Source organism: Pleurodeles waltl, chromosome 4_1 (genome assembly GCF_031143425.1).
Source record: "Pleurodeles waltl isolate 20211129_DDA chromosome 4_1, aPleWal1.hap1.20221129, whole genome shotgun sequence".
NCBI lineage: Eukaryota > Metazoa > Chordata > Amphibia > Caudata > Salamandridae > Pleurodeles > Pleurodeles waltl.
In genome coordinates this window covers 644,864,403-644,887,487 of record NC_090442.1, presented here as the reverse complement: position 1 = coordinate 644,887,487, position 23,085 = coordinate 644,864,403, and the positions used below count along the sequence as shown (strand labels likewise).

Sequence of the window (23,085 nt, the reverse complement as noted above, 5' to 3'; positions counted from 1 at the left end):
GCCTATCTGGTGCTTCATCTTTCTCCTGCCAGCAAGCCGTTGACCCCGGTTCGACCGCAACGAGAAAGAGAGAAATCTACCCTCACAGGAAATATCTCAGGCATTCGATGTCTCAATCCTTATTGAGGTCTCTGAATTTCCCACTGTCGACCTGGGCCTCTTATATACCTTAAACAAGTGAGGAAGGAGATTTCTAGAAAAAACCCTCCCACTCTGCAAGAAGTATTAAAAAATGCTGGCTATTTTAGGTCAGTTTTGAAAGGAACAGGTTGGATCTGGCCAGTTTCCCAAGGTGTCTCTCCCAAACCTAAACCGTTACCTTCTGTACCATAACCTTCATTCTAGTACATCCTTATCTTGCTGACTGACTGACTCCTTCACGTTATGTCCTAGCCCCTTGGTGAGAAAAGAACACACAGACACCTAGAATAGAAAACACGTTGCATAAAATATTTTGTACGGAAAAATACTTGCACTTTTAAAGTGGCTGTGAAGCGAAGGCTAAGCTGAATACAAAATGGAGTCTGTAACTTGTGACTGCTACTGTGGCGGTGGACAACTAAGTCAAGTGCAAAGTGGTGTGACATGGAGTCAGTGGTCAAAACACAAATATCACTAGACTACCCAATTGTACGCTTGGCTACTGCTGCAAGGTAGGCACTAGCCACTTTCATAACGAGAGTATAGGTGTGCATGAGAACACTTGTTTTTTTAAACCTATAACAGAAAGCAAATGCAGACATGACTTTATTTCACTGAAAGCACTAAAGTCTTAAAACTTCTGGGGTGTGTGGAAAGGGGGTTTGGTGGGAATACAAAGTGGATCGAGTTTAAAGTTCAGTTTTTCCTATGCATGCGGTCACAAACTGAAAGCTTCAATATTGTGTATGTGAATTTATAAGTGGCCAGTTCTTCAGAACAGACTTACTCTGGACTTAATTTCAACAATGGTTCTTTAAAAAACTTTGCCCTGGGGAAAAAAGAAAAAAAAAACATCAGCCTTTATAGTTTTTAATTTGCAACACTTGTGATATATTTTTGTATTTATTTCCTCAGCTCCTTTCTCATTTTTCCTTTCGTTCTTTGTTTTTCTTTCCTTCATTTCCTTTCTTCTTTCCTCTCTAGCCTTTTATTTTTTCATCTTCCTGTTTTTTCTCTTTCCTTCTTGTGTTCTTTCTTTCCTTCTTTGCATCTTTCTTGCCTTTTTTCCTTTTTCATTCATTCTTCTTTCCTTATTTCTTTCCTGCTTTATTTCTTTCTTCCTATCTTTCTATCATTCTTTCCTTCCTCCCTTCATTTCTTCCTTTCTTTTTACAAAAGCAAAAGGTTGTCAGCCAATAGTAGATTAAGTGCCTTTTTTGTGTCTTTGTTAGCCAAGACCTTTTGATTTCACTAAAATTGAATGTGTGACAAAGTTACTTGTAGGGGTTTTCAAACACACGTCACCCATTTGTCTGTGATTGTTTCATTCAAAATGTTCTCCTACCTACTCGAGCATGCATCAAGGAGAAATACATCAGCCCACTTCAGCCATTAGCTGACTTTACTATGAGTTACAGCATGCTGCCCTTTCACAACGAGCATATGCACACACAAAGTAGTTCCTTTCAGTGTTGGGGAGTATTAAGGTAATGTGTGCTTTTTGGAAATCAAAAACATTTTTGCCTTTAGTAATATTTTTCTTAAAATGTAAGAATACCCAGCAGCTTCCCGAACACTGACGTTCTGCAAAAAACATGACAAAAATAAGCAAGAATTGACAAAAGGTTGACAGACAATGCCATACCTGTGGTTTTGCCAATGCTTGTTTTCACTTATTTTCAGTTGCATTTTTGATGATAAAGAGAAGTGTTTGTAAAGATAATGCTTTTCAGTGCTGAATTTTATGCAATATGCCATGTCATCTGCATTCAAGGTATCTTCCTGCAACCTGATCGCATTTACCTGTCATTAGATGTAATGTAATTGTAATCTAGGTCAAAGGTCATATGATGCAATTCTTTATGATACCACATTAAGCTAATTGCCCTTTGTCAAACTGGAAACAAATCTTACATAATTTTCAAAGAGGATAGCGAAAATATTCACTCATACATTGATAATATTTTAAATATTTTAATGCTGAATAGTATAATTTCAAGAAAATTACATTCAAAATAACTCATAATACTGGAAAGAAGCAAGCACGTGTAATGTAATAAACGCATAGAATCATATCCCCCCAATGCCATACAACCTCTGTTATATGGAGATTCCTTCTGGGCCTGGGAATTGGGAGGTAAAACTATAATAAAGAATTAAGCCAGGCAGGGGTTGTGAGGAATGTTCGATGTGGCAAGTATATTTTCAAGGAAGTACGTGCCATCATTGGTGTCTGTAAAACACACATGCACCACCGGTATAACCCCATAGCACTTAAGACAGTGTAGAATGCACATTTTTGCATTTTCCAAAGACTAGATTCTGGATCGTGGAGGTTAGCTGTGATTTCTGAGATTGGAGTAGTTGTTTGTTATGAATTTTTTTGGCCACTATGAACAGTGCTTAATTTGCTAAATAATATGTGCCGGTGCCCAAAGTTTTGTCAGAAGTCAGCGTCAAGAGCTGTGTAATATTGGGGTTTCCAAATACCAAGGCTCTCTAGTCTTGATTCCACCTTAAGTCTGGTTCATCTACCACACTACTCTTCCAGTTCCTTTTTTCACTCTTGCAGGTTAATTTTTCTCTCCACTCTCTACCTTTGTCGTTGGCATTCTGTCATTCTAATTTTCTTTTTCCTTGCTTTTCTGCCTTAATTTTGATCTGCAGATTTTGACCTAGAACAAGTAAGTGCTGGTCCCCAAAAATGAGTGCTGGTGGGCCCCATCTGCAATCACTGGCTCACATTAATCGAGTATGACTCAGGAATGATCCTTAGAGGGGTTTGAGTAGAGACATCTTTGTGTGTGCTACTTGTGAGAAGCAGTGTTGTGTGCAGGCTGGCTTTGTGCCGTACCTGCAAGCGTGCTATGTGCATCTTGCGGATGAGTCTGCGGCCAGGTGTACTCTCAGAACCTGAAGGAAGTTCCCATGTGGTATCATGTATGAAGTAGATGGCTGGCCATTGCTTGGCCTGTGTCATGAGGCAGGCACAATGGCTGGGATAGTGCAGGTACATTTTTATTCAGCATGCAGTAAGCCAAGCACATCGGTGTGTTTAGTGTGCTCCATTGCTTTAGATAGGATGACCCTGACAGTCCGGTACCGTGCCGTCTGGTTGCTACTGGCACTTTGATGGTCGTACAACAGTACGAGGAACAGTCTGAGCCATGGGCCTTATGTTGAGAAGTAGTGCTGTTAAAGAACAACGCGTTGCCATCTGTAAGGCCTTTAAAGCTGTGTTGGGGCGTGTAAACATTTTCTCCTGAAAATCGCCCCCCTAAAAAAGAAAGTGTTTTTTGTTTTTTTTTTAAACAACTCAATACGTACCTAGAAAAGGCCTTTCAGAAACACAAACTAAAGTGTTAAAATTGAGCGTCCCTCAAAAAAGATTCTTCATACCCATCTTTTTAACGCGAAACTGTACTGGGGGTCGGTCAGAGAGATGTGTGAAAAGGTCCAGTACTGCAGTTTCTGGGATAATTGCCTAGTATTGAGACATACCGCTTGGCAACACAAACAAGGGAGAGTGTTTTTTTTGTGTGTTTTTTTAAAGAAAATATATGGTGAATTTCCTTCACAGGTTAATTTTCATTGGAAGCATGGATAGTTTAGGAGGGAAAACGTAGAATGTAAAATACTTTGGAAATAAAACCCCCGTGAGTTAAAAAATGAAAGCTTCCCTCGAGATACGGAGAGTTAGCACGTTTTGATACCGCGGCTATAGATAGCCGTGCTGGCTCGAGACTCTGGGCCTTAAGAACAAAGTCCATGCAAATATGGTAGAACAGGAATAACACTGGAACGTTTAATAAAGCGTGTCACAATGACGCAGGCATGCTGAAAGGAAGCCATTAAGTGGGTTGAATGGGCCTTAGAAGAGGACCCCCTGTGCTAGGCACTAGGGGGTCCGCACAGAGCCCTGCCCCCTGTTAATGACTGATAGAAAGCGCCCTGCTGATAGTGCAAGAAACGAAGGGCCCCAGGACTTGCAGAAGGGCGTTAGCCATCCACAAATACCTCGTCCCACACGTGAACAAAAGGTGGCTTTAGGATTTAACAGGCTTATTGCAAGGAGCTTTTATCACTGTAAGACGAATTGGACCCCAGGAAGCTTACTTGAGGCGCGTTTTCCACAGTTCACATGGGTGTGTGGACGCTTTCGTTCCGTTCCACAACTGCTCACAAACAACTGGTTTGCCCTTTCACCACGGCCACATACGGTAACGAAAGCCACTCTCCTTTGTGCCCCAGTCCATTTCATCTTTGTTCTGAAAACAACGGGATGAGGATTTCTAGTGTGTGACGAGCGTTTCAGGGTAAACTGGTTGAGCACATTTACATTTGCAAAGGCATTAAAAGAGCCTTTGAAAGTCCACGGTCTACGACAACATACTTGTGGGACACCAACATTCCCTTTCTTATTGAGAAACAACAGGGTACATGGGAACAGCATCTATAGAGTTGTGTGAAGTATGAAACATATTGCCCAAAGGGTGGTGAGTACCATAAATACATATGCAAAGTTACAAGACGGTATGAACCAAACTATTGTAGTGTAACAACTCTCCCCACAATTGCGAGAACAGGAACAAAGAGACGTAGCCAGCCTCCCCTAGAGAGGTGGAGTCAAAGGATGCTAAGGATAGAGTGAGAATGGAGCTGTCACCTACAGAAAGTATAGCAGAACTAAATGTCACATCTTAATCTTCACAAGACAAAGGGCCACAATGGGAACCAAAATCAGCACTGGCAAACCAGCCCAACTGCGCAGAAGGCCCCGGCTAGAATAGGGCCAAAGTGACTTCTAAACTTGTGTCACTGCAGCCCTTCACACTCTGAAAACAGCCAACTAACCTGCAGACCACCAACAACATGTCGCCTGCCTCTTCCCCCCATCCTGAGCCCTCCGACCCCACCCTGAAAACTACTCTACCCTTCCTCCTCCTGATCCCTAAAACCAACCTCCTGCCAAAAAATAACCCAGACCCCACTGACCTGACCCCAAAAATGCCCCTCCCCCACACCCTGAGCCCTCTGACCCTACCCTGCACTGAAAACTGCCCCGCCCTGAGCCCTAAAACTGACCCACTGCCGAAAAACAACCTACACCCCACCCTGAGCCCTAAAACTGCTTCGCAAAACTGCCCCCCACACCGAGCCTTCCGACCCCATTGTGCCCTGAAAACTATCCCTGACCCTAAAACTATCCCCCTGCCAAAAATCAACCCCAACCTTGCCGCCTTGAGCCCTAAAAGTGCCTCCTAAAACTGCCCCTTTCCCCGCCCTGATCCCTAAAACTGACCCCTGCCAAAAAACAATCCCCAGCCCTGCGCCCTAAAACTGCCCCCCAAAACTGCCCCTTCCTCCCCGCCTTGAGCCCTCCGACCCCACCCGCCCATAAAACTACCCGGCACTCCCGCCGCCCTGAGCCCTAAAACCGATCTCCTGCCAAAAACAACCCTGCCCTGAGCCAGCTACCCAAAACTGAGCCTTCCCCCTCACCCTGAGCCCTCCGACCCAACCCTGCCCTTAAACTACCCCAACCCGGCCCCATCCCCACTTACCCGGCCGCATCCAGAGCTTCCTTCCTGTTCCTCTCCCTCGCTGTTCCTCAGACCACGCATGTGCCTTAACCGCACATATGCGTGGTGCTTTAACCACGCGTATGCGTGGTTCAGGCAAGCATGGTTCCACTTGCGCAGTAATGGCACGCGTGGCTCTGGCTGCGTTGAAAAGGCTGTTTCCCCCAATTAGAAAGATGAGTGGGACGCATCAAGACTTGCAATTCTAAACTTGGTATCTTGAAAAAAAAAAAGCTAGTCCCATGCTGCAAATGTGCAGTGCCCAGGAAGTAGATTCCCTGCAAACACATGGATTAAAACAAGGATGCAGTGCTTCACTTTTGGTGGAATTATGCACACCAGTGACTTATTAAAAAAATGCCCATCATCTATGTAATCCAAAATAAATCAAATGCAGGGCAATCAAACGGTTTCACACAACACCTATGTAGAAGCATTTTACATATTGAGAAAATAATGCAATAATATGCAGAAGTAACATGTAGGCTTTAACGATAAGTAAATGCTTTTAAGTGCAAAAATTGTAGTAGGCAACTATAGTTATTCATACTAGGCCTGAAAGATGAAGCAACACTGTGACAAGCTGAGATGCCTGAAGGATGTCAACCCTATGTAGAATGCTTATTTCCCGACCTTCCCAAGGACATATTTTTTCATAATTAATAATGGTTCTATAAAATGTTTTTCATTTAACTCTGCAAATGTTTATACATACACAAAGATCACTGTTAACTAATGATTAAAGATTTGACATCTAGTGAGGTATTGAAGTTCACACACAAAAAAGCATTTCTAAAGGCAATGAATGATGTGAACAAGTAAGGGAAATAACATTGTAATTGATAAGAAATGTTTCATTCCACACTGCTCCTAATTTCATTGTATTCTTGGTGATAAGAAGAAGAGTAATCCTGTTCCCATCAGAGCATCCAAAGCCGATTTGCTGACTGAAGAAAGAAGAAGCAACGCATTCCAAAAGCTTTAAATTGTACTGTCTAAAATAGTGTGTGTTCTTAGAGTAGATCACCAAATGCCTCATCCATATTCCTCGCCTGTTTCATACACAGAGCACACTGCTCATGCTGAGACTCAATGTTGTGAACCGCTCTTTATGGGTAGTTCTGCTTCGATTGATTATTGAATTACAGATCTGATATTTGATGCTGAAGCTTTATGCTTATGATCTCTCTTTATATTTGGAACTCTTTATAGGTTCTAACTGACACCTTTTCATCCTCCTTCTTAAAATAAGGATTCTTTCCTTTATGGAATGTGCTTACTGCATTTATTATGAATTATTGATTAGTTATATTTGGTTATTGACAAAACTAATGCTTTGTATTGCTGAATTTATATGCTGGTTTTAATAAAAATGATTTAAAAAAAAAAAGGTTTGATTAATGAAACCCTTAAAACCCATACCACATTCTCATTATTGACTGAAAATAGAATTGATATTGTGATGACAATTTAATGTGCTGTACAGCTCCTGGTTAATTCAAGCTGACAACAAAGATCCATCAGCCCATGAGTAACATTGGGGATTTCTCTCTGCTGAATGGCAAATCTTTCCCGTAAACCTATAACTGAGATTCCTGGTCCAGCACCTACAATTAACTCTGAACAAAAAAAACTTTGTAGTAGGGATCACAGACAGAATATCATGTCCACAAATATTGGGATGCAGAAATATTGTCTCAAAAATATAAATTGTCAAAAATATAATGATCTAAATTTATAATGCAAATTACAAAGATATAGTGCAAAAAATATTATTTACCAAAATATTGTCCAAAAAAAGACAAAATATTTGTTAAGTAAATCTAGTCTTAAAAGTAGTCTATTTTAAACATTCCATTCTTTCAATTTAAAGATTGGAGGTCAGTTAAAAAATATATTAATCATTAATACTTATCTGTATTTGCACAGAGGGAATTGAAACAAATAATGCAAGATTTCTGTGGGACCTTAAAAGATTATCCCTATACATATTCATCCCTGAGAGATAATTTTAAACAGGGATTCAATCTGCATAACATGGGCAATCAACCAGAAATTAATCAGTGTTGCCATTTAGCAGGATTGGATCTGTTAGCAAAACAGCTTAAAGCCCTCATAACAATTGTGAGTCTCTAATGCACCCTGACAATCCTATCCTCCTATCTCACAGCAGCACCCTGGTCTTCAACCCTACCCACATCTTCCAATTGCCTTATGTCTCTCACTTTGACACACGATCAGACCTGTTTAGATCTCTGTTGTTCAATTGATCTCCCTGTCTGTTCAACAAGTTTCTGTTGCAACTGGTTGCACAATTCAATAAAAATAATTGATAAAGAAAAAATCAGTTACGAATCTGACATTGACACAAATTAAGTATAAGAATAAAACGATAAAACAAGAATTTCCATGAACATTCAGGGGTGTTATAACTATTGATTACACATTGGTCACTGATTTATTATTATCAGTTTGTGAACAGTTTGTAATAACACAGCGTAACGAGAGTGACCATTTGCCATTGATCTCCTGCTTTTGAATGGCATCTCAGACCTCTGAGGAGATCAAAATGTTAGGTGGCTCGACTGGAATAGAGTTTGTCTCGTTTGTCAAAAGGCTGAAGTGGAACAACTTATCTCAGACACGATTTGCTAAATGGCAAAAAGAGGTAACCAAAAGTCACTAACTAGGAATGATTAAGGAGGATAATCTTTTCCATTAAAACGGCCTATCACAGCGTCATTACATATGCATTTTAAAACAGATTGCAAAAGTGCATTTACTGGAAGGAGACAACTGATTTGTAAACCAAATCCATGGAATAATTTGGTGGCGAGGAGAGCCAAAACAACATTAAGAGCCACAGCAAGGCAATTAAATAGAGAAAGAACGAACAAAATGGCAGAAACAAAGTTAAGACCAGCAAAAAAAATACGTATCGCACGTTGCTGTGAACTTAAAAGGCACAATATATGGTGGCTCAAATGATCGCATCTTTGTACACTTTTAGGACAACATAATCAGGCAAAATTCTGGGACTACATGAACACCTTAAATAAACCAGACAAGCGAGGGACCGGAGTCACAGAAGTTCAGTGGATTAACCATGTTCAAAGTCTCTATGTCGATAATAAAACTCAAAGCCCGACATGAAAAGTGACACCAACTAGTATATCTGAAGATGAGAGGATTTTTACTATGGCTAAAGTAAAAAGAACATTGCATACAATTAGAGAAGAAAGTGCACCAATGCCAAATGGACTTCCTGGCTCATTAGTTAAAACAGACAGAATTGTGGGCACAGTGGCTAACTCCACTTTCCTCTACATCATTTAAGAATACACAGCTCCTGGATTTATGGAGATGATCTATTTTTGACCCCTTATCTAAGAAAGGTGATAATACTGACCCTGTTAACTATTGTTTGATTGCATTGCTGGACCTTGACGTGAAGGCCTATGCCAAGGTATTGCTAGGCGAACACGAGGATGAGAAAAAAATGTATTCAGTTTTACCAGACTGGTTCATGCAAAAATCCTCCACATTAGTCAATATAGTTGCCTTATCCTACATTGCATATAGTTCAACCTTGCCTACCAGACCACCACTGTTCGCTTGGTTTGTGGATTAAACACCACTGTGCCTTTGACAGAGTGTGTAGTAAATTATAATGGGCTAAGCTAAATAGCTGGGGCAATCCACAAACCCTGCTTAATGCAATAGTTTATTGATAATTAGGTGTGTGTTAAACTACAAGTAGATGCAAAAGTGACCAATTGTATACAAATTAATCAAGGATTGAGACAGGGATGCGTTCTGGCACTGCTTCTATTTAACCTGTATGTTGCAGATATGGGGAGCGCACAGCCGAAAACCAACTCCTTTTCACCAAAGCTTGGAACACACACAGTCCAGCTTATTCAGTATACAGATGATCTGGCCATTCTTGACCACACTAAAATTGAAATACAACAAACTCTGGATGTTAGAAATGGGGTCTCTAGTTGGCAGCGGTTTGCACCCTGTCAAAGAAGGGACCCTCACTGTAGTCAGCGTAAGGGAGTCACACAGCTAAAATAACCCCTGCTCACTCCCTTGGTAGCTTGGCACAAGCAGTTAGGTTTATCCCAGAGGTAATGTGTAAAGTATTTGTACCAACACACACAGTAACACAGTGAAAACACCACAAAATTACTCCTCACCAGTTAAAAAAATTAGCCAATATTTACCTGAGTAAAACAAGACCAAAACTACAAAAATTCACAACAAAAATTCAACATACACAAGTAAAGATACACATTTTCAAAGATTAAATATTAGTAAAGCCCTTAGAAACACAATATCCCCAACTGGACCTATCACTGCATCTTGACAGGTTTGTTCCCAACAGTCTGACACCACTTGCAAGGAGGTGTGGGATGGTCATGGAGTTGTATGGACCCCAGGTACAGTACCTTGGAAAACGGTGAGGAAACAAAGATGTTGCACTGAGTCAGGGAGGTGAGGCATCGCTGGAGGTGGCGAGGCATTGGTTCCTTACCGCTACTGTGTAGGTGAGAAGTCAGTTCCTTACTGCTAGGAAGGGGAGGAAAAATGTCAGTTCCTTACAGTTGCAGGGAGGTGATGTGGCATTAGTGGTTAGGCGTTGGTTCCTTATGACCCGGCGGGGTTGATAAATTCAGCAGGCCAAGATGCAAGGCGTTGACTTTGTAGTGTTGCGTTCACACCACAGGGCCACAAGTGCTGCAGCAGAGTCAAAGTCGGGTATCACAGACATCGGTGACATGGAACTCGGGACTCACTCTGTGGAGGGACTCAGAGGTGCTGCAGCAGCATCAGGCCTGTGTTGCAGGTCATGGTCATTGCTCTCAGCGGGGACCCCTGCTCCAGTGCAAGAGGCAGTGCGGAGTCAGAGAGCAGCGTCAGTTCTAAAGTCGCTCTGGAGTCAATGTCCCTAGTTTATTCTTAGTTGCACCAGTGCTCACTTCCAAGGGCCCAGGAACTGGATTTGGTGCCACTTAGCAAGTAAGGACTCTCAGCAAGAGAGCCCAGATGCTGGCAGTCTTTGATGTCCCTGAGACTTCTTAACAGGAGGCAAGCTCAGTTCAAGCCCTTTGAGAACCGTGGAAAGCAGGATGTAGAAAGCAAAGTCCAGTCTGTTCACTCCCAGGACAGGAGCAGCAAGCAACAGGCCAGCACAACAAAGCAACAGGCAGAGTGGCAGCCCTTCATACAGCATACAGCTCATCTTCTTGGCTGAATGGCCTCAATGCAAAAGTGTTCTACCTTTGTGGGGGTCAGAGGTCAAGTACTTATACCCATTTCTGTCTTTGAAGTGGGCAAATGTCAAAGAGAAGCCTTTGTAGTGCACAAGAACCTGCCTTTCCCTGCCCTGGCCCCAGACACACCCCAGGGGGTTGGAGACTGCTTTTGTGTGAGGACAAGCACAGTCCTATTGTCCTATTCAGGTGCAAGTGTCATGTCTTCCCACCACTCCAGCTCAGAAAGTCCCATCAGCCTGGTGATGGGCATCAGGATATGCAGGGCACACCTCAGCTCCCTTTATGTGACTGCCTGGAGTGAATGCAGAAAAAAACCCATTGTCATCTTGATCCAGATGGGTATTCAACAGACAGGCAGAGACACAGAACGGTTAAGCAAGAAAATGCCCACTTTCTAAAAGTGGCATTTTCAAACTCCCAATTCAAAAACCAGCTTCACCAAAATATGTATTTTAAAATTGTGAAGTCAGAGATCCTAAACTCCAGATCTCTATCTGCTCCCAATGGGAATGAACACTTAAAAATATGCCAAGGCAAGTCCCATGTAACTATATGGGAGAGATAAACCTTGCAATAGTAAAAACCGAATTTAGCAGTATTTCAATATCGGGACATGTAAAACACACCAGCACATGTCCTATGTTTTAAATACACTGCACCCTGCCCAGGGGCTGCCTTGGGCCTACCTAAGGGGTGACTTACATGTAGTGAAAGGGAAGGTTTGGGCCTGGCAAGTGGGCACACTTGCCAGGTCAAAAGGCAGTTAAAAAATGCACACACAGACACTGCAGTTTCAGGTTTGAGACATCTTTACAGGACTACTGATGTGGGTGGCACAGTCAGTGCCTCTGGCCTACTAGCAGCATTTGATTTACAAACCCTGGGCACACAAAGTGCATGCATAGTACAATTTACTAGAGACTTACTAGTAAATCAAATATGCCAATCACTGATGAACTGTAGGAAGCTGGCTCTGTATGCACTATTTCAAAGTAAGAAATAGCATGCACAGAGTCCAAGGGTTCCCCTTAGAGGTAAGATAGTGGCAAAAAGAGATAATTCTAATGCTCTATTTTGTGGTAGTGTGGTCGAGCAGTAGGCTTATCAGAGGAGTAGTGTTAAGCATTTGTTGTACACACACTGGCAATAAATGAGGAGCACACACTCGGAGACAATTCCAGGCTAATAGGTTTTTGTATAGAAAAATATATTTTCTTAGTTTATTTTAAGAACCACAGGTTCAAGATTTATAAGTAATACTTCAAATGAAAGGTATTTCAGGTAGGTACTTTAGGAACTTTGAATTAGCAAAATAGCATATACAGTTTTCACACAAATGACTTATAGCTATTTTAAAACTAGACACAGTGCAATTTTCAACAGTTCCTGGGGAGGTAAGTGTCTGTTAGTTTTTGCAGGTAAGTAAACCACCTACGGGGTTCAAGTTTGGGTCCAAGGTAGCCCACCGTTGGGGGTTCAGAGCAACCCCAAAGTTACCACACCAGCAGCTCAGGGCCGGTCAGGTGCAGAGGTCAAAGTGGTGCCCAAAACGCATAGGCTTCAATGGAGAAGGGGGTGCCCCGGTCCAGTCTGCCAGCAGGTAAGTATCCGTGTCTTCAGAGGGCAGACCAGGGGGGTTTTGTAGAGCACCGGGAGGGACACAAGTCTACACAGAAAGTACACCCTCAGCCGCACGGGGGCGGCCGGGTGCAGTGTGCAAACAAGCGTCGGGTTCGCAATAGAAATCAATGGGAGACCAAGGGGTCTCTTCAGCGATGCAGGCAGGCAAGGGGGGGCTCCTCGGGGTAGCCACCACCTGGGCAAGGGAGAGGGCCACCTGGGGGTCACTCCTGCACTGGAGGTCGGATCCTTCAGGTCCTGGGGGCTGCGGGTGCAGAGTCTTTACCAGGCGTCGGGTCTTTGAAGCAGGCAGTCGCGGTCAGGGGGAGCCTCGGGATTCCCTCTGCAGGCGTCGCTGTGGGGGTTCAGGGGGCTCAACTCTGGCTACTCACGGTGTCGTAGTCGCCGGGGAGTCCTCCCTGTGGTGTTTGTTCTCCACAAGTCGAGCCGGGGGCGTCGGGTGCAGAGTGCAAAGTCTCACGCTTCCGGCGGGAAACGTGTGTTGTTTCAAAGTTGCTCCTTTGTTGCAAAGTTGCAGTCTTTGGTGAACAGAGCCACTGTCCTCGGGAGTTCTTGGTCCTTTTAGATGCAGGGTAGTCCTCTGAGGCTTCAGAGGTTGCTGGACCATGGGAACGCGTCGCTGGAGCAGTGTCTTTAGAAGTGGGGAGACAGGCCGGTAGGGCTGGGGCCAAAGCAGTTGGTGTCTCCGTCTTCTCTGCAGGTTTTTCAGTTCAGCAGTCCTCTTCTTCTTAGGTTGCAGGAATCTGAGTTCCTAGGTTCTGGGGAGCCCCTAAATACTGAATTTAGGGTTGTGTTTAGGTCTGGGGGGTTAGTAGCCAATGGCTACTAGCCCTGAGGGTGGCTACACCCTCTTTGTGCCTCCTCCCTGAGGGGAGGGGGCACATCCCTATCCCTATTGGGGGAATCCTCCATCTGCAAGATGGAGGATTTTTAGAAGTTAGAGTCACCTCAGCTCAGGACACCTTAGGGGCTGTCCTGACTGGCCAGTGACTCCTCCTTGTTTTTCTCATTATCTCCTCTGGCCTTGCCGCCAAAAGTGGGGCCATGGCCGGAGGGGGCGGGCAGCTCCACTAGCTGGAGTGCCCTGGGGTGCTGTAACAAAGGGGGTGAGCCTTTGAGGCTCACCGCCAGGTGTTTACAGTTCCTGCAGGGGGAGGTGAGAAGCACCTCCACCCAGCACAGCTTTGTTACTAGCCACAGAGTGACAAAGGCACTCTCCCCATGTGGCCAGCAACATGTCTGGTGTGTGGCAGGCTGCTAAAACCAGTCAGCCTACACGGATAGTCGGTTAAGGTTTCAGGGGGCACCTCTAAGGTGCCCTCTGGGGTGTATGTTACAATAAAATGTACACTGGCATCAGTGTGCATTTATTGTGCTGAGAAGTTTGATACCAAACTTCACAGATTTCAGTGTAGCCATTATGGTGCTGTGGAGTTCGGGCATGACAGACTCCCAGACCATATACTCTTATGGCTACCCTGCACTTACAATGTCAAAGGTTTTGCTTAGACACTGTAGGGGCATAGTGCTCATGCACTTATGCCCTCACCTATGGTATAGTGCACCCTGCCTTAGGGCTGTAAGGCCTGCTAGAGGGGTGACTTATCCATACCTGTAGGCAGTGTGAGGTTGGCATGGCACCCTGAGGGGAGTGCCATGTCGACTTAGTCGTTTTATCAACACTAGCACACACAAGCTGGCAAGCAGTGTGTCTGTGCTGAGTGAGGGGTCCCCAGGGTGGCATAAGACATGCTGCAGCCCTTAGAGACCTTCCCTGGCATCAGGGCCCTTGGTACCAGAGGTACCAGTTACAAGGGACTTACCTGGATGCCTGGGTGTGCCAATTGTGGAAACAAAGGTACAGGTTAGGGAAACAACACTGGTGCTGGGGCATGGTTAGCAGACCTCAGCACACTTTCAAATCATAACTTGGCATCAGCAAAGGCAAAAAGTCAGGGGGTAACCATGCCAAGGAGCCATTTCCTTACATGAACCAATCTGTCAACACCAGGACAGTGCGCGCTCTACGGGCAACATAATGCAAAGAGGCAAACCTTGTGCAATGTAATAATTCATGCATTGTGTGCTGATATTGCATATTTACTTTTTGCATTACAGGTATTTATTTCGAAATGTCTTTAATACTGTTTGCAATGTATTGTTAATTTTCAAGCCTTTCCTGCAACAAGGCTGGGTGTGACAGGTGGGCGGGGCTTGGGTCTATTTGAGTAACCCAGCCCAGCTCCACATGCTCACTATTCAGAGGTCCCAGTGCAGAGCAGTAGCATTTCCCAGGGCTCCTGTTCCGGAGGCCTACTTGGACATTTCCAGGCCCTGTCCTCATTAGCTTGGTGATCCTCAAGCAGGGCGGTAAGGCGGAGGTCAGGATAGGCCCCCCACCTCCGTTTCAAGAGATTTTCGAGTTTCGGTCTTTTGATTAAATCGCGTGTGCGATTGTTTCTTGGCAGTTGGCGCTTGTAGTTCAGATCAGCTGAATGCGTGATCATTTCCTGGCATTTGAATCTTGATGGTTGAATCGGCAGCAGTGTGTGCGATTCATTCTTGGCAATTAACCCTTGCAGTTAAGATCGGCAGAATGATGCGCAACCATTTACTGGCATTTGAATCTTGATGATTGAATCGGCAGCAGTGTGCGTGATTCATTCTTGGCAATTAACCCTTGCAGTTCAGATCGACAGAATGCGCGATCATTTCCTGGCATTTGAATCTTGATGGTTGAATCGGAGGCAGTGTGCGCGATTCATTCTTGGCAATTAACCCTTGCAGTTCGGATCGGCAGAGTTGCGCGATCATTTCAGGTATTGGAATCTTGATGTCAAGTTTGGCAATAAGATGCATAGTAATTTCTGGGCAATTGAATCCTGAAACTCAAATCAAAACAGAGTGTGACTTTACAGTATCATTCATGAGTCTTTCGCAGTTCATGTTTTGGGAATTAATATGTTAATTGATTCTTGTTATGACGTAGTTGCTATTCCAAGAACTAACTTGAGAGAGTTCCATGTTCATTGCATAAGATGTTATTCTGGAAACGCTTATATGAAAGTCTGTGTAATTCTTCCTTGCCTTCTAGGTATCCAGAACTAAAAAGTCATGTTATTGAGAAGCTCTTGATCTCTCATGTTATCAGATTATAGATAATTATAACAAAGTTCATGAAGATTAATGTGAATAACGTTGCTATTGTGTTCTTAACTCTTGTTTCCACAGGCCTCCTTCCCCGTTGTTCCCAACCTAAACTCCATCCCCCACTTGGCCATTCTTTAACTCTGTGCTATAACGGCTAGTAGAGTTTGGTGCTGCCAAGAGATGGACATATTGGGAACAGGCACCAACCCCGAGGATCTGGTCTCGCTGACACAATCATCAATACAATTTAGACAGAGAACATATGCACTTTGGCACTGGTTAGCAATAGTAAAGTGCCCAGAGTCCTAAAGCGAACAAAAACAGGTCAGAAAAAAATAGGAGGAAGAAGGCAAAATATTTGGGGATAACCCAGTAAAAAGGGCCAGGTCCAACAATGGACAACCTGCATAAGTATAACTTGGGAAATACATTGCAAATTAATGTAAACAAAACCAAGGTGATGGCATTTGGCAAATTAGAGACCAAACCAAGTCAGCACTGGTAATCAGGCCGACCTAAGATAGCCTACACTGTACCATACAATTACCTGAGAGTCTGGCTGTCAGTTACTGGCACATTGAGCATTAACAAACATTAAATAAAGAAGAATGCCAGCATTTTAATGTTTGCACTCTGCAAACGTAATTCTCCGTTATACCACCCAACAGCTGAAGCAATACTTGGGGTCACCAAAGCTAAGCTTATTCCAAGAATCTCCTATGGACATGTGGCCTTTTCCTCTAAACTCTCTCAGCTCCTAGATAAATTCCAGAGCATAACCTACAGGTGTATCATTTGCCTGCCATAACACACTATACAGGTGCAGATTTACCAAGGATTTGGTCTTATAAGACAGGACTTGGAATGAGAGTCATCTTGTAGTAAATATTATCATCAAGTCATAAATAAAAAAACAACTACTCTTAAGTTGGCAATTCAAGAAATCGTTACTCAAAACAACAATCCATGATTGAACTACCTAACGTGCAAATAAAGATCTATAGCTTATCAAAGACTTCAGCCTTAGTACTATTTCATATGCAGCTTTGAAGGTAAAACTATTTTGAATTTTATCCAGGAAAGCAGATCTGACTATAACACAAACAACTGCAAAATGTATATGAAGCTAGTCAAATGTAACCCTACCTGAAAAAAGCATTGATCAGAACTTGTAGAAATCAAATCCTCTGTGCAAGGTGTATGGTCGGGCCCATTAATGAGCACAAAGTAAACTGGAGACAATATCTAATAGCCAATAAGGGTGCAGGTTTTTCAGCTATGGAAGATAATCAATTACCTACATACTCTGTTGCAGTTCTGAATTTCTGCTAGCGTGTTGCAATTTACCCAGGCCATGTTCCTAAAATGCTATTAAAACCTCTTCAAGTGCACTAGCATTTTGTTTTAACACACATGATACAACAGAAGTTGCTTGCTTTGGAAAACTTATAAACGGAGTTGATAATAAAATAAAGTCCTTAAAATGTAAAAAATCATTAGAATGAAGGAAAGTTAATATTAACATAAAAGAGAATATCATAATTGATGACTGACTGGCAATGAAATAATTTTTCATTGATTTTCTAGTTTTTATTCAAGTTATGCTGTAAATAAAATTTTATGCTTTTAGTAATATTTATATTTCTTTTAAGAATGCGAAGAAACAGACCTATTTTTTGGTATGTATTTATTGTAACAATTTTAAATAATCGAATCAATAAAATACAACTTGATTAATTCCAATCCATTGTTCTTTTGCCAACCATGCCACCTCAGGTTGCACCCAGAAAATGCTTTATCTTGATTGGGGTTTGTCAGTACTGTGAAACCCTGTGAGTACTCCCATCATGTCTAAATCTATTGGGAATACTTAGTCACAATTAATTTAATTACCTCTTAATCAGAAGTGAAGTTTTGATCTGAATGAGTCCCACAGGACAACTGATTGATTGATTTACATAGAATTGCCGTGGTCCCAGTGGGTACATAGAGTTCTTGTTGTTGTTGTTGTATACACAGTGGGAATTATGCCAGTGGAACAAAAGAAATGTTTTTTTTCTGCACTAACTGCGCTCAGAAGGTTTAAAAGTTTATTACAAAATGTCTAAAGAAGTACAGGGTGGTGATGTAAATGTATTTGAAATGTAGATTTCCTATTTTGCACCCAGGTACGTTTTAGAATAGTAAAGATTTAAAAATGTTCAAAGGAAACAAGAAGTGAAAAATCATTGATGAGTATATGTCTGCACTTAGGAAGCTATACCCTTGATTGTAAATTTGGAGGTGGTGGTTTACAGAAAGAATGTATTAGGAATCATGTTGTGATGGATACTAGAGATCCATCTATTCAAGAGAGGTTGTGGATAAACAAAGATTTGCAGCTCTAAGATATCTTAGCCATAGTAAGAAAAGCTTAAATGTCTAGTAGCTACTCTAAGGCTGTAAAAGCAGAGACCAAAGAGAACTGTAAAGAATGTATAGGTAACTTGAAAGGTGATACTCAATAAAACAGAAAATGGACTATAAGTAAAAAGAACAAAACAAGGAAGGTCTCAAATGTTATGGCTATGATAGCAAATCAAATTTGGCATATAGCAAAGTATGTCCAGCTTTAAAACAAAAGTGTACTTCATGTGTGGTGATAGGTTATTTTTCTAAAATATATAGAAAGAAGACAAGCAACAAAGTTAAATGCATGGATGAATTAAATTCCAGTGAAGAAGAGAGTACACAAACTGATATTGATGGTGAAAATGTCACCTTTGTTCTAAATCTTAAGGCAGGGGATATCAATAAAAAGAAACTCATGTGTATGATTTGTGTTGGTGGAATAAAGATTCACCTCACACAATAACCAACAATGAAGTTTGGAGAACAGAATTTTTAAACAAAATTGGGCACTAATTCTACAAGCCAGATATACTGCCAGAAGGGTACACAGAAGATTGAATAGAAATGTCAAGTTTTAGATCATTCGTTTTTAGATTTAAGAGATGCAAATCGATATTAAAGTTATAGATAGCAAGAAATGAACATTGTGTTTTGGGAAGTTTTAAACAAGGAAGCCTGCACTTGATTTTGAATTCTAATAGTTCAGAATCAGACATTATGGTTGTTGAAGGCAAAAAATATTGGGAAAATATTAAATACATGTTTTAATTCTTTCAGCATTAAATAGTATTGAAAGAGAACGCAGTCACAAAAATACTTAAAGCAAGGAATATTCCAATTTTTCTTACAGACGTAGGGAAGGAGCTGGAGAAATTGGTTTATTCAAGCATTATTGAGGGTTCTGAATCTTCAAATTGGATTTCAGCCACCTCAAACTGAATTCAGAGAAAACAGATATATTGATTTTTTGAAAAAAGGGTTGCCACGGTCTCCGTAGTTGGTTTTGCCTTATTGAAATTAGTCAACAAAATCCTAGAAATGTGTCCCACCTCTAGCCGAAACATGGTAAAATGTGCCCTTATAACAGTTAGGCTAGACTACAGTGTTTCCCTATACTTAGGGCTTCCTAAATACCTGATACAACACTTTCAAACACTAAGGTGACCCTTACTTTGAATGTTCCCAGACATCAGTCCACTTATTCCCATCTCAAAGACCTTCATTGGCTTCCCATTCATAAAAGGGTTCTGTATAAAACTCTTAAGCTGCAAAGCTTTCTCTAATAAGGGACCAAGCCATCCAAAAAAATCTCATCCAATATTATACTCAATCCCAGTCCCTCATATCCTTGGAGGCCAAGCTCCTTAATACTCCATGAATCTGTTGCACCAGACTTGGAGGATGCTCATTCGCCTTGCTGACCTGCTAGGCAATGGAACCTATGTCAGTTACCATCTGAAAGCATATTTTCTAAGGAGTTAAAACCTATGTAATTTATCATCTTAAAGCATATTTCGTAAGTTCTATTTGCCTTTTCAATTTTTTTGTCCCCTCATTAGCCTGTCTGTTATAGAACCACAGCCTTGTTAAGATCAGCTGTTGCACCTCATAAAAACTAATTCATTCATGGTGGACAAAGCAAAAGAGTGGCTAAGTGTGAGCTAGCACATAATTGAAGGCTTGTTTGTCAGGCTTTGGAAAATGGTTGGGGGAGATGGTAACAACCCATAGCTCTTTGCTGCTTTGACTAGCAGGTGAGCACTGTAGTTGGTGCCAGGTTTGACACAGATTCTGTGTGTGATGTTCACGGGTGACACTGACTAGTTATGAGGGCAGGAAGGGAGGCAGAGTAATGAGCCTGTAGCATTGCACATCATTGGTTCAAATATGTTGGGGGGTAACAACTGGCAACCAACTATGCATCCCAGTATTTAAAGATATTAAGGCTTGCATAGCAGGCGATCCAGCTTTAGCAAATTTGCCATGGACTCCATCTATCACTGTAAAATGCTTGTCATCTTTTTTCACAAAAAGGGATAACACAGATTTCACAAGACATCCTAACCATCAACTATTTTCCAAATTCACTGATATAATATAGATTGCATGATTTTGTTCATGCATCCAAACAGTTCTGCTGGAACACATTTCAGAGTGGGGGTGCTGTCATCAATGTGGTGTAATTGAAGTAACAAGGGTTGTGAAAAATCAATGCGCTACATAAATGACAAGTGTAGCAAATGAGCCAAGTCCACTAAATAGGAGAATGGCAGGATTGTATAATGTGCCCAGCGGTGCATTTTGAAGCACTACCCCAAAATACGAGTAAAGCAATAGTGATAGGCGACTGCTGCAAACAGAGACTACATTTTCTACTGCAATGTCCTCCTGAATGGCCACTGAATGTGAATCAGGCAGCCAGTTTTACTGTTAAACATGTGTGGCACACAGACAATCAATTGTGGATATTTGGATTTGGTGACGATTTAATCACACAAGTAAAATATATTGGCTTGTTTTGATCTTATTAAAATCTTCATATTCATTACAAATCATAGTTATAAGAAAAATAAGCCTTATTTGCTCTTAAATTGCTGCTGATAGATTTTGCAATACTTGTAGAGTTAATTTACAAGTATTTTATTCATTTTGCTGTGTGTTAGAAAACATTTGACATACTGCAACAGTCTTATTTCACAGTTTCTTTACTCCAAGAGGGTTGTCACTTAGTTGCAAAACACACTCATTGTTAAGTAAGAGTAGGAAAAGTACAAAAAACACAATATCTGTTAAAAAAAGACTAAGCATCAATTTTCCAAAGACATTGCCTGGCATTTGACCTCAGTCTTTAAATCCACACAAAATGCTATTAATTTAAAACAAAATTGACAGGCCTCTTTTGAACTCTTGTAGGGTTATTCCAGGGGCGCTGCAGCATTTCCTGCACCCCTAGTTCCAGCATTCCTGTATTCATTGGAGACCTGATGTCATTTAACACGTCATGAGTGATGTAATCTGTGAGGTAATAAGCAGTTCATGGAGGAGGCGAAATTTATAGTTAGTTCCCTAAACATAACTGGTGAATTTCAGTGTCTTCTCTAATTTCTACACCGAACTATAGTGCCACTGTTATATATATATATATACATACATATCCACACACACACACAGAGGACTTTAAAGATTTAGGGCCAGATGTACGAAAGGATTTTACCCATTATGGGGGTCATTCTGACCCTGGCGGCCAGTGACCACCAGGGTCACCGACCACGGGAGCACCGCCAACAGGCTGGCGGTGCTCCCGAGGGCATTATGACCGCGGCGGTTCAGCCGCGGCCAGAAAGGGTAAACCGGCGGTCTCCCGCCGGTTTACCACTGCCCTTGTGAATCCTCCATGGCTGCGGAGCGCGCTCCGCAGCCATGGGGATTCTGACACCCCCTACCGCCATCCTGTTCCTGGCGGGTCTCCCGCCAGGAACAGGATGGCGGTAGGGGGTGCCGCGGGGCCTGGGGGCCCCTGCAGTGCCCATGCTGATGGCATGGGCACTGCAGGGGCCCCCGTAAGAGGGCCCCGCAAAGTATTTCAGTGTCTGCTAAGCAGACACTGAAATACGCGACAGGTGCAACTGCACCCGTCGCACCCCTGCAACTACGCCGGCTCAATTCTGAGCCGGCGTCCTCGTTGCAGGGGCATTTCCTCTGGGCCGGCGGGCGCTCTTTTGGAGAGCGCCCGCCGGCCCAGAGGAAATGTCTGAATGGCCGCCGCGGTCTTTTGACCGCGGTGCGGTCATTCAGCGGCGGTACCTTGGCGGACGGCCTCCGCCGTCCGCCAAGGTCAAAATGACCCCCTATGTGTCTATGGGAAAAAGCTTTCGTACATATGGCCCTTAGTGCCTGATTTCTGGTACTTGTACTTTTGAACGTATTATGTGAAGAAGCCTTAAAGTACCAATAAATGATTGAATGAATAAAGTGCTCATGCTCTGAATCTAGAAACTTTATAACTCTGATATTACCAAACTACGTTACCCACAGCAATGGTGGAAGAATGAAAAACCTAGTTGGCCATGTCAAATCCAAACTTGCGACTCCATGGAGCACAAGGATCTTTGCTCATAACTTGCAGCGATATCTAACTGGCTGAATTTTTCCAATAACACTGTTACACAATGTAGATCAGAAACTGAGAAACAAGGTTATTACAAGAGTCAGATAACACCTATTTTTTTAAGGTGCAGTGGTACAAAAAACGGGAGGTACCCCGAAACTGAAATATGTCCCCAGACAAGTCTTTAGTAATTTCATGTAAAAACCTTCAGATTCTCATGGTCTTTCGAATCGCGAAACCACCAGCGAATATTTTACAACGGACTTTACTGAATATTTTTGCTTACCCTCAATACTGGAAGAAAAAACACACATTTTCAGAGTATTTCTTTCAGATTTAATGTAACCTTCATTTCTGGTAGATGTTCAATAAACGACTTACATGGATTTACAATATTGCTTTCCACGGGACCAACAGCATTCCATGAGGGGAGAGAGAGTAAAGATGGATCGTGTCCAGCGACACCACCGGCCCTGAGCACTCCTTCGTGTTATCCACCGCATTCATCCGATCCACATAACAGCCTGCCTAACGTTTCGCGCCTCATAAGACACGGTAAAGACCCAACGCATCAGCAGTTAAAAAAAAGAAGGCACCTAGATATCCGTACTATGTTTTACCTGCTACAAAGAGAGCAGTAGGTTCATACAAACACACAACGTCTGCTTGAAGTTTCAGGTTCCACAATCTAGTTCTCAGTGCCTTAAAGAGATAGCCCTTCTCTAAGGGCCCGGCTCTTGTCTTGAGAAGGGACAGTGGGTCAGAGACAGGGTGATTCCTAGTTTGAATA

General features: G+C 42.4%; 1 protein-coding gene across 1 annotated transcript in view; it reads right to left on the bottom strand.

Annotated features, from left to right (window-relative positions):
* Nucleotides 1-22,858, bottom strand: part of HAL (histidine ammonia-lyase) — a 189,175-nt gene extending 166,317 nt beyond the window's left edge. The window contains exon 1 of the mRNA XM_069229088.1: nt 22,677-22,858. The gene's annotated coding sequence lies outside the window, so the exon portion shown is untranslated. The remainder of the gene's footprint in view (nt 1-22,676) is intronic.
* Between the last annotated feature and the right edge of the window lie 227 nt (nt 22,859-23,085).